Raw genomic sequence first — 6,326 nt, 5'->3', positions numbered from 1 at the left:
AGGGTGCGGGTTACACTGTGGCACCTCTATTGGTCCAGCCCCAGCATAGATGCTGCCCCAAGTTGTCTCCTGGACATGGTACCAGCCTCCTCCCTGACCTCCCTGCCTGCTCCCTCCCCCTCTTTCACCCTGTTCTCATCCCAGCAGCCAAAAGGATCTTGTAAAAACCTAAGAGTTTTGCAAGACACTCAAACTAAAAGCCCAAGTCTTCACAGTTGCTCAGAAGGCCCTGCGCCATCTGGCCCCCATGTCCTCCTGGCTTCCCCAGACTCCCCAGCCTCTTCGCTGTCCTGCACACACACCTGGCACGCTGCTGCTTCTTCCCAGATCTTCACGCAGCCCCTCTCTCTGCCTCCTGACAGGTCTTTGCTTATCTTCCGAAGGTCTCCCTCACCCTCTATTCTGCAGCCCCTCCCCACCTCCTTCTTGGCTCAGCACTTAGGCACATAATGCCCCCCCCCCCCCCCCCTGCTTGAAACTCCTACCAAGCTCATCTGGCCTCAGGCGCCACTTCCTAGGGAAGCCTCAGATCTGTAGGGTCCCACCTCCTCCACCCACCACTCCTGGGTTCTCACATCCTGACAGGGCCCCGGATGTCTAGAGGGACCTGAATCCCGTGGAGAGGGAGTAGTCTCCCCATTGAGGGGTAGACAAGATGGCATCCCTGTGTGTCCTCCTGGCAGTAGGATTCAAGACACGGGGGCCTTTTACAAGATCGGACACCAAAACCCTGGAGAGGAAGGGTGCACCTCAGCTCACAGAGCAGGCAGGGAGCCAGGTCTGCACCTTCTCTACTATGAGTGGCTGAGTGAATGTCCTGGCCCCTGAGACTAGCCAGGCAGCTACCCCCATAGTAAAGTTTTCCAACAGGGTCTGGTTTCTTTGTGAACTGGGGGCGGGGTGCAAGGTTCTCAGCCCTACTGAGTACACCTGAGGCACTTTGCCTGAGACTTTCACTGGCCCCAAGAAAGAAGGATGTCTGTTTGCCCCATTTTACAGATGGGGAAACGGAGGCTCAGAGGGTAGGAGACTTGGTCAAGATTACAGACACATTGAAAGCTGGCCCTCCTCATCCTTTCCCCTTGCATCCAAGGCCTGGGACTGGGTGGGTGGGGTTCAGGCAGCCTCCTGCCTGCCCTCCCTCCCGCTGGCCAGTCGATGTTATGATGTTATCACAGCTGATTTAATTTCAAAGACGGATTGAGCTGTGGTGGGAGGGAGAGCAACTACTCGAAGCCATCTGCCCTGTTGTCATGGGGATGGGCTCCCAGCAATTGTGCAGGGGCTGGACCTAGATAAGGACACCGAGTGGGCTGGAGGGGACTGCATGGCTGGGGTGGGGATGAGTGGGATGATGGGGGGAGCAGGGAGAGACATGGAAGGAAGGAAAGACCCAGAAAGAGAGGTTGGGACACAGAGACACGAGGGCACAGAGAGGAGGGCCAGGGAGACAGCTCAAACGTGCCAAAATAGAGAGAGACATGGAGAGACAGAAAGACACCTGGAGACAGCTGTGGAATGGATGCCGAGCACAGTCTCAGAGCAACAAGGGGTGACAGGGATGGCTTGCCTGCCCACTGCTCTCTCTTCCACAGGCCCCCACACTAACCGCAGGGCCCTTGCTGAGCCCTGGCCTCCCACAGCTGTGCTCCTCCTGGGACAGGGCCTTGGGACAGGGCCATGGGGGACCTTCAGACCTCACCTGGCTCCTCTGCCGCAATAGGTTTCACAGACCCCAGTGTTTCTCCCTGGATGGCCAGGGTCCCAAGCTCAGCTGAGTTGGGACACCAGCTGATTCTGCACAACAGCTTCCAGCACCCTGCGTCTGGCTTTTAGGACAATCACATCATCAAAACTTGTCAAGACAGCTATGGGTCATCTTGCCGATGGAGGGAAGGTGCTGAGCACCTACTTTGCGCTTTGCCCGCCGAGTCATCCTTGCCTCCAGACAGCCCTGCCCATTTTACAGGTCAGAAACTTGGAAAGAGAGCCCCCACTGTAACAAATATTACCCGTCCCTTCTTGTGATGTTAATATTTGGAAGGTGCTGGGACAGCATAGAGTGGCTCCGTACTGCCAGCCCCACCTGCCCATGCCACACCTTCCCTGAGCTCAGGGCCTGGCTTGCCTCTGCCCCTTCCTCAAGGTGCGCTGGTCCTGCTCTCACAGCCGAAGCCCTAACACATCTCACAGTTGGTCTGTGAGCCTTTGCAGATGCTGTCCTGTCCCAGCCAGATGGGGGGATGGAGCACTGACTCAGCAATTTTAAGACTGCTGCTTCTGGTGGCACCCATCTCCCAGGTCCCAGTCAACCACCTGTATGGACCCCATGATTGCCCGTACTGTCTGCTACTGTCTGGTCCTGCCTCTGCACCAGGCCACTGAGGGGTGTGCTGCTCATTGCTGCCCAGCGCCCAGCTCAGAAAGGGGTCCACACTGGGGCCTCAGGAATGCTGACATGTCCACCCCAGCAGTGGCAGATTCAGGCTTCAGATCTGCACACCCACTGTGTGCTGGACACCTCTGGCCACCCCAGGTATCCCACAATGACCCAGGAAGCTCCCACTCTGAACTCCAGAAACCTGACTACTACTCTATGGTCTCCCTGGGCTCCAGGCTGCCAGCACCAGCTTTCTGAAGCGGCTCCCTAGGGACAACCTGATGCCCCTTGGACTGTGTCACTCCCTGGCTCCGCCCTCAGAAAACACCGAGGCACTTTGCTTTCGGGGTCGTTTGTGCTAGAGTCATTGGTTGCTACTAATTCAAAGTCCAAACTTTCCAAAGGGGCTCACAGGAAAACATTAAAATCCCCTTTGTATTCAAACAAATTGGAACACTACTATGCCCTCAGGTAGAAGCCTCCAAACTTCTCTCAAAGACCCAGGACTAAGTCCCAACACCCACCAAGACCCTAGGCTCCCAGTCTCATTCTTCACCATCACCTACCTCCCTTTTATCTTGCAATGGGCTACTGATTGATTGATTGAGTGTGGTAGAATACACATAACAATAACACATGTGAAATACACATAAAAGGGCAGTTATGGAAGAACTAGGAAAGATCATCAAGAGCAAAGATGCATCGTTAGAGACGAAGGCTAAGATCAGCCACACCCTCACATTCCCAGTTATTATGTACAGATGCAAAAGTTGGACAGTGAAGAGGCTGATGGGAAAGAAACGAATCTATTTGAAATATGGGGTTGGAGGAGGGCTCTACTGGAACCCCGAACCTCCAGAAAGATGAACAAATGGGTCTTAGAGCAAATTAAGCCTGAAATATCGTTGAAGGCAAAAATGGCAAAACGGAAGCTGTCCTCTTCAAGCACATCATGAGAAGCCAGAGCTCCTTGGAAAAGAAAGCAATGCTGGGGGAAATGGAAGGCAGCAGGAAAAGAGGACCAAATATGAGATGGATTGACTCCATAAAAGAAGCCATAGATGTGAGTCTACAGGAGCTGAGCAGGACTGTTGAGGGCAGGATGTTGTGGACATCACCCATTCATAGGACTGCCAGGAGTCTAAGCTAACTCTACAGCACATAACATACACCTAACATGGAATTTACCATTTTAACCATTTTTAGGTGTTCAGTTCAGTACCTTAAGTATGTTCACATTATTGAGCAATTATCACCATCGTCCATCTTGAGAACTTTTTCTTCTTCCCAAACTGAAACTCTGTCCCCCTTAAACACCAACTCTTCATTCCCCCTCCCCTGGCCCCTGGCCCCTGGCCCCTAGCATTCTAATTTCTGCTTCTATGCACTTGACTCCTCTAGGGACCTCATATAAGTGGAATTATACCATATTTGCCCTTCTATTAGGCTTCTATTTTCTGCTTGGACTTGCCCTGCTCTCTCTGGACTTAAGTGGGCAGACATTGTCACCTGCAGTGGGTGGAGTGGCCGTGGGTGATTTCGGGCAAGGCTGACCCCACCCAGAGGAGGGAGGGAGGGAAAAGCAGTATCTGGAAACAGTCTTGAAAACTTCCACTGCCCTTTACATACATGAACAAGTTTGTATGACAAATTTGAGATTTATTTTGCAGCTTGTGCTTATTGTAACCAATTTAAAATGTATAAAAGAATATAAAATAAAAATACTCTCACAGACACACCCAACACTTGGCTCCCCAGAGGTTTAACTGGCGCAATTTGCAAAGTATTCTAGCCAAAAATGGGCACCATTCCACATGTGTCGTAATGCCTCTTGCTTTGTCCACATAACAATATATTGTGGACAGTAGCTGCTCTCTATGTGGCCCCATCTCACAGAAGGGGAAGCTGAGGCCTCCTGGGGGAAAGAGTTGCTTGAGTTCACCCAGCAGGAAGTAGAGGGGTGTGTCCAGATCCCAGGTCACTAAGTGACAAGCAGCCTCCTGTTGCCTCCAACTGAGTCTTCTCTCCTGGAGACAGATGCCCAGTGGCCCCTGATGGGAGTGGAGACCTCAGCTTCATCTCTGTTGGGCTATTTCCGTCATCAGGCCTGTCAGAACTCAAGTGGATGCCCGCCTTAGGGAGTTGTGGGGAGCAGGGTATACAGATCTCCAGTCTTAGGTGAGATGCCCACTCAGGTCTGATAGGAGGGATGAGGTTTAGAGTCAGAGAGAGGAGGGTCCAGTCACTGGGCAAGTTACCTCACCCCTCCAAGCCTCAGTTTTCTATCTGCCAAATAAGGCATTTCTACCCACTACATGGTGCCCCTCACACCAGTGCAGGGGCGGGGGTGGGGGGGTGGGGGGTGGGGGGGAGGGAGTGTGTTGAGTAATGGCATGTAGGTAATGTCTCCCGTGCTCATGTACCCCTTCTCCCTTCAGTGTCCCTGTGGTTGGGATGAGGGTGGGGGCAGTGAGCTTGCTTCCTGCTGCCCCGCAGGCCACCCTCCCAGGCCCCCTTGAGCCTTTGCTCACACTGTTCCTCACCTCTAGACTATCCTTTATTTTATAATTCAGACCTTCACTTTCTTTAGGATTTCTCTGGGTAGGAACCTATATTTGTTTCTTATTGCCACTGTAACAAATTACCACAAATTTAGTGGCTTAAAACACACACATTTATTCTCTTACAGTCCTGGAGGCCAGAATTACAAAATGGGTCTGACTGGGCTAGAATCAAGGTGTTGATAGAGTTGTGTTCCTTCTGGAGACTCTGGGGGAAATCTGTCTCTGTGCCTCTAGAGACTTCCTGCAGTCCTTGGCTAGTGGACCCACCCTCCAGCTTCAGAGTCAGCAGTGTAACATCTCCAATGTCTCTAATGCTGATCTTCTTCCTTCCCTCTTATAAAGACTCTGTTATTACATTGGGCTCTCCTGGATAATTCCGGATGATCTCTGCATCTCATGCCCTTAACTTAATCACATCTGCAAAGTCCATTTTGCCATCTAAGGTAACATACGTATTTGGGGGATTAGAAAGTGGACATCTTTGGGAGCCATGATTCAGCCCAACACAGGGCCTTTAGAGAAAACGAAGGTCAGTGGGGCTGATATGAGAATAGCTCATGGCCACCTACTTCTCCAATGACCTCCTGCCTGAGAGGGCACTTGAATATATGGATCCCTGGGGCAGGACCTGGCCCCAACTCACATTCCCTGAAGGGAGCCTAGTGGGAGAAGGCTATATCTGGGATCAGAACGAAGAAATCAGGAGGCCACAGCTGGGAGCCAGACTAGGAAGGAGGACCTGCAAGGTGGGACTGGAACCAGCGTCTGAGTGTGTGGTGAGGCCAGGAGGCAGCTATGGGGGTCCTGGATATACACTTGCTGGAGACCCCAAGGCATGTCGCTCCCCCTATCTGGGACTTGCTTCTCCATCTGTCAAAGCTCTCCCTCTCCTCTCCCCAAGGCTATGCTGCCTGCCCCAGAGCCCCTGACATCTTGTTCATCCAAAGGCATGAGTCACTCTCCATTGAACCCAGTGAATAGTCTAGGCACGAGTGCCTGGGAAGGCCCAGGATCACAGTGCAGAGCTGTCCTGGGTGGTTGTCCTAGGATGCCAATAGACACTAGGACATCCGCAAGGGCAGTTTAGATCTAAGAAAAGGTTTGATTACAGCTTCTATCAGCATCTCAGAGGGGCCCGCCCAAGGGTGAGCATGACCTCAGATGACATCTCTGAGCTCCCCATCTCCCACTCTCCCTCCAGGGCTGCCTGGCCCCATGTTCCTAGCACCTGACACTCCCTGGCTTGGTGGGGTGTGGCCAGCGGAATGAGCCTCCCCTCCATGAGTCCTGGGAGGCATGGGAGCTGAGCAGCGGTGGGGTAGGGCCATCAACCACACTATGCTGTCACACCCCCAAAGCAGGAACCTGGCACCACCAGCCAC

Source organism: Cnephaeus nilssonii (genome assembly GCF_951640355.1).
Source record: "Cnephaeus nilssonii genome assembly, chromosome: 11".
NCBI lineage: Eukaryota > Metazoa > Chordata > Mammalia > Chiroptera > Vespertilionidae > Cnephaeus > Cnephaeus nilssonii.
The sequence above is the reverse complement of the archived record's forward strand: the minus strand, read 5'-3'. Positions refer to the sequence as shown.